Genomic DNA, 12,259 nt, shown 5'->3' with positions numbered 1-12,259 from the left:
ACCACATAATCTTGGAAGTAGATTTCCTATAATTAACTAAATCATTTCCCTCTTATTGGACCCATTATTTATTTCAGTTTTAATAATACCCATGGCAGGCAGAAAAATGATGCTCAAAGCTGTCATTGTGAGTATGTTAAGTTGGGGGAGGGGGGAATTAAGGTTGTCCATCAACTGACCTTGAGATGGGGACATTGTCCTGGGTCCAGGGCAGTCCTCAGGATCCGTATAAGTGGAAGAGGCAGGCGGAAGAGAGAGCCAAGTGGATGTCAGCATGAGAAGGGCCCAGCAGATGCAAGGGGCCCTAAGTCAGTCAGCTGGGCAGCCTCTGCCAGTTGGAAAGGCACGCAAACATTGTCAGTGAAAGCCTCTGAGAAGACCCACAAAAATCCAGTGTTGAAAGGTTGAAGTCTAGGGGTCCATTTTAGACTTCTGACCTTCTGAACATTAAGAAAACTCATTTTTTTTTAAGATACTAAGTTTGCTGCAACTTATAAAAGCAGCAACAAGAAACCAATGAGCCATGCTATAGAAATAGCTTTTTCCACGTATCACGTCATTGGTTGGGAAATATTTGTCAATAGCCAGATTGAGATGGTCCTATTGCACTAAACTAAAAAATTTGAACTTTATCCTAAAAACATTGGGACACCACGAAAGGGCTTGTCTCCAGGGAGCCATAACACTGGTCTGTGTTTCAGAACTAGGAATGTGGTGATTGTTTGATGGCTGTAGAGAGAGAGAAGAGGCAGGGAGAGCTGTTAGGATCATTTCTGCTAGCTCAGGGAAGTGATAATGAGGGCTTGACTCTGAGAATAAAAAAATGAAGAACAATCCAGTCACAAAGTTTGACCGAGGGTGGATGCACCTTGGTGTCTGTCTGGATACGGGTTTAGGGAGAGGGTGGTGTGGAGAATGGGACTGAGCTTTCCATCACAGATAACTGAGGTGAAGACTCAAGGAGGACCAGTCTTTGCGGGACAGAATTTTGTTTAGGGTGACCTGAGTTGGGAGGGCTTGCAAGGCATCAGGGCAGAGATATCTAGTAAGTAGTTAAACACTTTGGAACTTTGGAGAAATGTGAAAGCTTAAATAAAGAGCAATGGGGTAATTATTAAAGTCTTTATTACGATTTCAGTGGCGCTATAAACTGTAGGAGATTCAATATGAAAACACATTCCTTGCCAATATCCAGGAGCTTATAGTCATCATGCGTCATGAAAGCACTTAGCTTGTTACCTTGTCATTTCTCCATTTCACATGTCTGCTTTTCCAAGTACATTGAAATCTTCTCCAGGTCAGCAATTCATAACCTGTGTCATTATTCTCTTTTTATCCGTTGTGATAAGGATAGTCTCCTTTTATCCTCTGTGTGCAATAAAGGGCCCACGATAAAGTCATTGGCCATTTAACAATGGCTGAGTGCAAGGAAGAGCCCTTACTAAGAGGCTCCACTAAAATGCTGTAGAGGTGCAGGCTGTGAGGGGCCCCTCCCAATGCCACATACAAAAGGAGCCCCAAGGGACCAAACTTGCAGGCTGACTGCAGATCTGAGGCATACAGCTGGGGAGGGAAAGGCAAAGGAAGGGGAGAGCACAGGGGACTCCGGGGACGGCCACAGGGACCGTGGTAGTGGGAGAACTACAGGGAGTAGACCTGAGGGGAGAAGCCAAATCCTGTGCAAAAGTGAGCGACAATGTGCGAAAATAAATTTAGAAAAATGAAGTGATTTCCAGATGGGTTAAAGATTTAAATGGAAAAATAAACAGAAGCAAAAGGCTTCTATGAAAATCAAGGAGGGCTTCTGAATAAAATTCTCCACCTTAACAAATTTTAAAATGTGGAAACTGCTGAGAAAGAGAAATATTGGGCTCTCCGAAGAAGCGTGACAAAGAGGACCCGCCTGGATGGGGTGGTCAGGCTGCAGAGGAAGTGGATTGAGGATGACATCTAAGACAAGAAAGCCTTCGTTGGACGAGAATTGTGCAATCTGCCAGGCTGTAGGTGGTGGAAAGTTCACCATTTAGCCTTCAGGGAGGAACAGGGCTTATTTGAGAAAGGGCGAGGAGCCCGGAAGGCAGAGCTGGACAGTTGAATCAGTGACCCGCAAGAAATGCAAGTGAGGAGTCTAGCAAGGTGAGCAAGACTGCATCACAGAGCCTTGCAAAGTTTAAGAAAACACTGACGACTTTGTCCACTTTGGTGCACAGAGGTGTACCTGCATTTGTTGAAGTCTTGACCTTTGTTCTTTCTCCTTTAACTTCTGTGTCTACTTTTCCCTTAGCTTGTAACTCAGACCAACACTTACCAACACAGCCATGGGCAAACCCAGCAAGTGGACTGTGTTGGCCAAACTGGAAACACAGGTTCTAGAATGACTTAAGCAATGATGGTGAGTCCACTGGTAATGTCATCAGCTCCAGAGACTAGCAAAGAACTCTGCCTGTTTGTTCCTCTCAGCTCCTCTCAGCTCACACATTTGAAATAGTCCCTGTTGTTAGAATTTCAAGAGTTTGTCAATATATGCTAGCCTCTTTAACCCTTAAAAACAATTTAAAAGGCCATGACAAAGGCTGGTCTTTGCGTCCTTTTTCCTACCCTCACTAGTCAACCTTCTTTTCTGCATCATTCAGGGTTGCTCTGGCAGGTCATGGCTGATGTGCTCAAATTAGGAGAATTCGAGAAAAGTTAATAAAGGACTATAGTCAGAGGTTCGGGCAGGATGTAGAGAAACACATGGGTGGTAGAAAGCCCCAAGACTAGGACTGTAGAGTTGTGACCTCTCTGAGGCCTGAGAGGTGGCTGGAAGGAGCAGTTAGCTGACCTCAGGCTGGGAGCGTTGTCCTTTGGCTGAGTGAATGCAGAAGACACAGCAGGGTCTTCTTCCTTCCTCCCTCTTCCCAGGGCTCCCCATTAGCCACACAGAATAGAACATCGTGATTTCTCAATGTGACTGTATACCAGGGATGGAGAGCTGAATGGCTAATGGTAGTATGTAGATTTGGAGAAGTAAAGGGGAAATGGCTGGCACATTTCCTCCCTCTCTGAGGTCACCTTATGGTTAAAACCTGACCTCTCCTCCAACTCAACCGAAATTACTCTATCTAACTTCACCATTTCGTAATAACCACTAGATACTTCTGAGGCCTCTCTGCTGTCTTCAGCACAACTGACCACTTCCTTCTTGTGACCCTCTTCTTTGTCACTGTCTGAATTACCACGTTCTGCTTTTTAAATGGCTCGTTCTCAGAACTCTGGCTGGAGCCAATTCTTCCATTTCTGATAAAGGTTGATGCCGTTTAATGTTCCATTTTCATCTCTCTTCCACCATGGTTTTTACTGCCAAAAATATCCAGATGGGCCCTCCCTGGTGGCACAGTGGATTAAAGCACAGCACTAAAAAGCTAAAGCCACTTCAGCATGAGTCTGATCCCTGCCCTGGAAGTGACACACATGGCGCAGCAGGCCTCTCCTGACCCGCCCGCTGCTCCCCTCAGCAGTGTACTTCGTCAGTCAGCCTGTTCTGCTCCCCACTCTGTCTCTGGTGAATCCTCTCACTGCCCCTGCACCTCTGGCCTGCACCCCAGTTCTGTATGCATAAGTTAAATCTTTTTAAAAAAAATCCACATGATTCTCAAAACCACTTGTCTAGTTTTGCTTTTCCCTCTGCTCTAAACTTAATGCTTCATGCCAGTTGAGTATATGCATTTGACCGACTCCCAGACCTTCAAATTCAGCTTGTCCCAAATTAATCTCACTACCCCCACTACCCTCTAAGTCTGCTCCTCCTGTGCATTAGCTACACCACCATCAACTTTCCCACCCAGGCTGGACATCAGGTCATGCTGGATTCTTGTTTTAAAGATTTATTTCTTTATGCATACAAGGACTGGGGTACAGGCCAGAGGCTCAGGGGCTAAGAGGATTCACCAGAGACAGTGGGGGAACAGAACCCACAAAATGACTGAAAGACACTGCTAAGGGGGAGAAGTGGGTGGGTCAAGAGAGGTCTTCTGCACCATGTGGGTCACCTCCGGGGCGGGGATCAAACTCATGCTGCGGATAGCTTCACAGTGCTGTGCTATAATTAACCCCTTGTAGCACCAGGGAAGCCGCGGTTCTGGATTCCTCATGGACTCAACATCAAACTAACATTGGACCCTGCCAGCTATACAGTTAAGTGTTTTCAGACATGTCCTCTCAATGGTCTGGCAATTGCCTCAGTTCAGATATTTGTCCCTTTCTCCTGGTCTATTGTAGAAACACCTTCACTGGCCTCCACCTCTCTCTCCCTTCCACTTGATCTTCTCTACCACTGCCAAACTGACCCTGTGACTCTCCCACTTAAAACTTTTACATGGCTAACTAAATACCTACCCAGTGGATGCAATCCAATTTCCTTAATATGATCTAGCAGAGATTGAAAATGTGTGTATATATGTTTTCTTTTCTGCTGCTTTTGTAATAGGTGTTCTTTTGTTCCCCTTGGGAGAACAAATTGTCTTCTTGGCATTGCAAATAACCACCCTGCTCTACTATCTCTTGCAAGAGAAGTATTCAGACCTTTTCTGTGGTGAGAGTCTGAACTCCCTGGGAGCACTCACAGTCTGCATCATGGAAGGGGGTACAGAAATAAGACCTGTGGTGCTTGATGGCTCCGAAAGGAGAAGCAAAGCTGGCTTGTGACTCTGTGTGAATTAGGCTGCTTACCTGGTACCATGAGTCCTTATTTTTTTGGTAAAAGATTTATTTATTTATGCATATAAGAACTGGAATGTAGGCCAGATGTGTATGTTTGGAGGAAGATGAGAGGATTCACCAGAGCCAGAGCAGGGAGCAGAACAGGAGCTCTATGAAATACACTGCTGAAGGGAGCAGCGGACCAGACAGGAGAGGTCTGCTGTGCCATGTGGGTCACCTCCGGGGCTGGGGACCGAACTCATGCTACAGTCACTGTGCTGTGCTTTAAGCCACTGTGCCATTAAGGAGGGCCTGAGATCATTCTTACATATAAGAATGAATACTAAATACAAACAACCAAAAATATGCTAAACAAGACAGTTAAGGGACAGAATTGGAAGCTGTCATTGGCAAATCAAACTCAGAATAGATAAAAGCAAGTCAAAGAAACAAAATCAGTACAAATGAACAAGGAATCCAGACTGGATCACTGTGTCCGAGACTCTAATATGTCACAATGAAGGATATCAGTGGGGAAAGGATATTCACTAAAAAAAAATAATAATTCCACTCCATCTTAAAAAAGAGATGAGTATTAATTCAATAAGTATTTAGGACTTACATGTAAAAAAAAAAAATCCTATCCCATTTGACCTCCTCTTAACTTGGTTACATTTACAGAGGACCTACTTCCAAATAAGATCACATTCACAGGTACGGAGGTTGGGAATGTAACATACACTTATTTGGGGGAGACCCAGTTCTATCAGTTTGTAGTAGGGGTATATTAGATACTCCATTCAGTATTTTAATTTTAATAGAAATCATAGTACCTTCATATTAAAATAAAAATTCATAGAAAGAGCAATAAAGTTTTAGTAATTTATAGAAAATGTAATAAAAGCAAAATACAGATTTATAGCTAACAACTCATGTCTGTTGGGGATCATGAAGGATAGCAATAAGGAAATATGATGGAATAAAGATGGGGGTTGTGATTGTGATAGATGTAACAAAAGATCTTTCCTTTGTATATGTTTCCTTACCCAGGTAACAGAAGCCCACATGTAATAAAATTTCTACTTTATACTATATATCTTGATCACATTTGAAAATAAAAAACTAACTATAGGTTGAAAGTGCAAGGAATAGGATTATTTGAGGCCAGAACATATTTTCTCAAATCAGGGAAGGGACATTATCTCCTGGGGGCCCTAAAGGAGTGCGAAGTGTCTTTGAGTCAAAAAATTTATTCTGGGTAGCTATTGTTTACATTAGCCAAGCTACCATAAGTAAAGCTGACTAAAATTTGGCTGGCAGGGATATAAATCAGAAAGCTTTGAATGGGATTAGAGTTTAAAAAGATGAGAAATACTGTATATAACATAAAATATATAATCAATATAAAAAAGTAATATAATATAATAAAATTTTGTATTATAACATAAAAAAATATAAAATTGATTGCTATAACCAGCTGGAAGCCCAGAAATAATTTTGGGTCATAAGTTGTGAAACAACTCAGCATTTTCATGAGGGCAATGAAATTCTAGTTCTTTGATTTTGGGGTAAACAACACTTTGACAAGCTCCGCCTACAAAGTTCCCTTTCTGAAAGGTAGTGAAGAAGGGCTTCTTTGCACTGCTTGGACTCAGTCATTACAGAGTGTTAACTCCTCTTGCAAGTCCCAAGGTTAGAAGGTAAATATGTAAACCCAAAGAAGTGAGTTGCTGTGTTTCAAGAATTTGGCGATTTTCAGCAGGACTCTCTCCTAACCCCTGATAGTCTTAGAGCTGACATAAATTCCAGGCCAAAGTTGGCATTATAGCTCTTACTTTCTTTATTTGCTCAATAAGTATAGATGAGCAATTGAACAGCCGCAAAGGCCTAGATGTAGCCCACAAGTGTCCCTATAATCCAGAAAAACTTATCTATAGAGAGAGATTTGCCTACAGATTTGTTCTGCACCAGTTACATTGAATTCTTAATGATTGGAAGTTGTAGGAAGCTATTTAAGCTGTAAGCCTATTGAGTCTTCATATGCAATTTAGTTGTAGAACATACAGCAATTGAGTCTCACTTCAGTAACTGGGCCAAGGTCCAGTGACCAGCTAGTGGGCAGAGAGATGGCTGACAGCCAGGTGCTCTTTGTCCCTAGGAGTTGACACTCACCACTCCCATTCCTGCCCCATCTTGGGCAACCATTGTGGGAGCCAACCTATAGAACACCGCGTATTCTGTCTTTTTGCAAAGAGCAGTTCTAACATTTGGTTCAACATTCACTGAGTGAACTGAGCAGTAACTTACAGTATATTTAAAAATGTTTTGTGAATGAAACAAGTGCTATGAAAAAGATTTGCAGTGAGAAAGAATAAATAAAACCATTTTCCTTGCCTTCACCATGGGACAACATCTTTCTCAGAAACCCCAGCAATATTCCTTCTCTATCTCTTTGGCCACAACTTGGTCACATGCACATCTCTAGGCCAATAATTACTCCACACTGCAAGGTCGATTAGAAACTATCAGATCAGATCCCAGCCCTTCTCGCCTCCTCCCTCTGCCCCCAGTGCTGAAGAAGGGTCTCATTTTCCTACATGACAATGTAGGCTTGCAATAACCAATGCGCAGCACAGTTCTGTTGGCAATTGGGTTTTGTGGGGTTACCATCACAGTAGGCCACAACAGCATTGGTAACAAAATAGAAAATAGGGCACCAGTTCATCCAGGTATTTACATACTACTCTTTATGTATTAGCACAATTGTAAGTCGGTCCCTATCTTGCCAAGTAGACAGTGACATTGCATGGTAAACAAAAATCTTCTCTGGGCCAATGTCTATTGCCAGTAGCCCAAGTACAGACCCCACCAACTCTAAGACTAGTGAGCCAACAATAATACAAAGCTGATTGTTAGGACCAGCTGAAATTCCAAACATTAAACCCTTTACTACTGTTCTCACAATTTGTCTGGTTGAATAATGGCAAAAGAACACAGAAGGGAGGAAAAGAGCCTCAGAAAAGAAGGCAATATTGTGCCAACATGAAAATCAAAAAAGAAAAAAAGGTTGAACAAGACTCTGAAACTACACCCATTAAGTCGTCCTTCATGACCGTGAATGACCAGTTACAGCCCATTTCAGAGTGGCTGGAATAATACGCCGAATGAAAGGCCCAGGTACAAAGGTTTAAATGTTAGGTTCTGTGCGGTGCAAGACTCTCACGTCTCTTTTGAATATTTAGATATGTGCGAGTGGTGTGTTTAACTCTATTCATAGAAAATCCATGTCTTCTACCTCCACACACAAATGCTTACTAAACATTGCCTTAAAGATGTACCCAGTGCTCACCCGGCCTGAAAAGAAGCCACAAAGCTGGTCTTGCACCCAGACTGCAGCACCTCCTGCCAGAGGTGAAAGTTTTAAAAAGATTTATTTTTTTATTTATGTATACAAGAGCTGGAATGTAGACCAGCGGTACATGGGCAGGGGGTGAGTGGGTTCACCAGAGACAAAGTGGGGAGCAGAACAGGCAGACCTACTGAAATACCTTGATGAGGGGAGCACCAGGGAGAGAGGAGAGGATTGCTGCAGCTCCCTGACCTAGAGAGCAAACTCAGGCCACAGTGGTGATAGTGCTAAGACTTAACCCCAAAGCCAGCGGGGAGGCTCTTAATCTTGTGGATCTTAAATCCTCACTTGTAAAATGGGAACAACCTCTTCTGCTGGATGGCAACAGTAGTCAGTATTCAGCAAGTCGTCCTGGGGTTCTGGTGTGTACCCACATTTAAGAACCCCTGATGAGAGTAAGGGCAATGAGCAGACTGCCCAGCTTGGAAAACCACTTGGCTTTCTATGGTCCGATCTTGAGCAAGTTGCTTACCATTGTGCCTCAGTTTCCTCATCTGCAAAATGAGGATAATGGTTATACCTAACAAAGCTGCTGAAGGATCAAATGAGTTAAAACCTATAAAGTCCTAAAGCTGGGACCTAACCCACAACAAGTGTTTAATAAATGACAGCTGGTATAATTATTAATAGTCCTACTGTAGTTCTTGTTCTATTATGAATATTTCAAGATCAAGGGTCACCCGGGGTGAGGCGGCAGACACGCTGTGATGTTTTGGCATCCCTAACCCTTCCCCCTGTTCTGTGGTTTCTGCTCCGCACTCACACAATACGGTTTGAGAAAACTTGGAAGTGATAATAACACACAAACAATATGTCTTTGCCAAAAAATTGTTAAGTCTTGTCATGTTGGGACAATCTGTGCGATGATTAAATCTTGTTCCAAGTGTTTATTGCTGTGCATTATGGGGTTGAAACCAAGTTGAACTGGTTTTTATGAGTTCAGTTTTACTTTTTAAAGGCTACTTGATTTTTTTTAATTTCAGAAGTAATTATTAAAAAGATAAATATTGTATAGTCCACTTCTCTGAAGGAGTTCCCTAGAGTCGTCAGATTCATGGAGACAGAAGGCAGAAGGGTGGTGGCCAGGGCAGAGAGGAAGAGGGGTGGAGAGTTAGTGGGGAGGACCGCTGGGTACATTATTGGAGATGTGTGCACAGCAGAGTGAATGCGCCTAGTGTTGACGAACTATACACTTAAAAATAACTAAAATGGGCCCTCTCTGATGGCGCAGCGTGTTAAAGCATAGCACTAAGATGCTAAACCCACTGCAGCATGAGTTCGATCCCCACCTCAGAGGGGATCCACATGGCATGACAGACCTCTCCTGACCCACCCGCTGCTCCCCTCAGCAGTGTACTTCATCAGTCAGCCTGTTCTGCTCCCCACTCTGACTCTGAGGAATCCTCTCACCTCCCGTATCTCTGGACTGTAACCCAACTCTATATGCATAAATAAATAAATCTTAAAAAAAATAACTAAGATGGTAAAGTGTATTTTGCCACAATTTAAAAGGAAAAAGGAAGAAAGAATTTAAAAGAATAATATATGGATTGGGGGGAGAATAGGCAGAAAAACACTTATAAAGGAATCTCATAATATGGGGGTACAGGCAATATCTGTTCCTTGACCTATTTGGTAATAACTACCAATTTTGTAATTCTCTACCAAGCCAGTCATTTATGCAATTTTTTGTCTTTGTGCTCTATTTCATAATAAAGTACGAGGGCAATGTATGAGAATGAGAAATACTTTAAAATGATCACAAATATACCTACAAATGTATTCAGAGGCAAACACAGCCAGTGATTTGGAATATTTTCTTTCTTTACCTTTGCATATATCTACATGTCTGTGATTCATTCATTCATTCAACCAATATTTACAAAGGACTATTTTAGGTGCTGGGTGCATTACTAAGTAAGAAATTACCTCTCACTCAAACGCACTTTATTAACTTACAATTTCTGTGAGTCCAGAATCAGGGCACAGCTTACCTCACTGCCTCTGATGTAAGGTCTTTCTTGAGTTTGTAGTCACAAGGGGACTTAGTTTTATCTGAAAACTTAATTGTCCCCATCCATGTGTTGAAGTTCTAACAGCCAATACCTCAGCATGTGACTGGATTTGGAGACAGGGCCTTTTTAAAAGAGATGATTAAGTTAAAATGACACTGTGGGGGGGAGGGGAAGGAGGACTAATCCAGTCTGACTGGAGTCCTTCTTGATAAGAGTGACCTATACAGGACACAGTGAGAAGGTGGCATCTGCAAGCCAAAGATTGTGGCTTTACAAGAAACCAAACCAGCTGACATCTTGATCTTGGACTTACAGCCTCCAGAACTGGAAAATACGATTCTGTTGTGTGAGCCACCCAGTCTGTGATAGTCTTTTATGGCAACCCTAGCAAACTGATATATTAGATTATATCATCCTCTCCCCAAACCTTCCCATGACTTTCAATTTTATGCCAACTTAATACTAAAGTTCTTATAACAACTTACAGGGCCTCACCACCTGGTCTCCACCCCTTTTCTCTCAGTTTACTCCTAGCACCCTCTCCTTGGCTCATTCTATTCTAGAATATCCATCCTCCCTGCCATCACTTGCACATAACAGCCATAATTGGCCCCAGGACCTTTGCACTTTCTGCCATCTCTATTGAGAAGCCCTTTTCCCAGATTCCTGCATGGCTCACTCCACAATACCAGTAAATGACATATTTCTGATCTCCTTATCTAAAAGAGCAGTCTCCAGTCTCCATCACTAATGCTTCCCCTCCCTGGCTTTATTATTATCATTTGATATGCTTTATTTCCACTTGACATACTATTTATTTTACATATTTTTTTAAAAGTATTTCCCTTTCACACTAGCATGAAATCTCCAAGACAAAGGGATTTGTGTCTGCTAGTGAAGACTTAAGTTCTGAATGGTTTTTCGAACATAGTATGTATTTTATATTTATTTGTTGAATGAATGACTAAAGGATTCGACATGCAAAGAAACTTTTTAAAATTAAGTTTATCTAGTTATTAATGATGTGGAATAACTTTTTAAGAAGTTTTATGTTTACTCCATGTTTTGTTTATTTGTATTCTTCAGTCATTTAAAACAAATTGGGTCTAAAGACAATGTTTTCTCCATATTTCTACGCTGCTCTCCTCAAAGTTACTAACTGGGATAAGTAATATATTAAAGAGATAAAACTCTGTCTTCAATATTCGATAACATATTTCTAGTTTGTGGTAAGTCCTTTTTTGAAGTAATTTACATTTTAATCTAGTTAAATCTATTTTGATTTCTTCTGATGAAAACTTCATCTTAAAGCAGCAACTTCTTCTGATTCTATTAATTTCTCAGGAAATATCCTCTGATTTATTTTAAAAAACCCTTCCAATGCTCATTCATGCACAATTCAATCATCTGGGGCAGTAAACTGTTTTCCTGCCAGGAGGGCTGGTAAAGACTTTCCTTAGCAATAACCACCCAGGATTTTGCTCTTGTGAGAATGTAATAATCAGCAAATGATCATGTCCATTTAGGAAGCTTTTTCAGAACATGTTAAATTTTAAATCTTTTCTGTGCAGGTTACCTAGACCACTTTTGATTAAGAAAGCTATAAAAAATTAGTAACTGTCACAAGTCAATGCCAGTTGGGGGCACATGTTAATTTTCCCAGAGTCCTGCTTTGTGGGGTGTATGAAGGCACTGTTTGGGTCTCTGCTCACAGTCTCTGGAGTCAATCACAGCAGATTTTAGTCTAAGGTCACTTCTCCCCATATTACCTTGGAAGCTCGTCAGCAGTCTTACATATATATATATATTTTTTTTATAGGATATTCTTCCTAGATTAGCCCAAGTGCGTGCCCAGCCTGGGGGTCCTTCGGTGCTAAGAAGGAGGACCAGATTACTGGGGTAGTCTGGGTTGCTGACTTCCAGTTTTTAGCCCTGATTTCTGACCTGCCCCTTTTTATGGCAGTTGGGGTGAGAGATCTTTGTTTTAAATGTGACCATCCATGGTTTGAACGGGCACTCTGCTGGAAAGTTGATATTGATCCTGAAGCCTCCTTTATCACCCTCAGGGTCATGGGAAATAATATGACTTGGCCAAGTCAACAAATTAGCGTCATCAATCTGCATGTTATAGAAGATTTTAATTGTGGATTTTTTC

This window comes from Condylura cristata, unplaced genomic scaffold (assembly GCF_000260355.1).
Source record: "Condylura cristata isolate star-nosed mole 26May11 unplaced genomic scaffold, ConCri1.0 scaffold00012, whole genome shotgun sequence".
Lineage (NCBI taxonomy): Eukaryota > Metazoa > Chordata > Mammalia > Eulipotyphla > Talpidae > Condylura > Condylura cristata.
Note: the sequence above shows the minus strand (reverse complement) of the source record.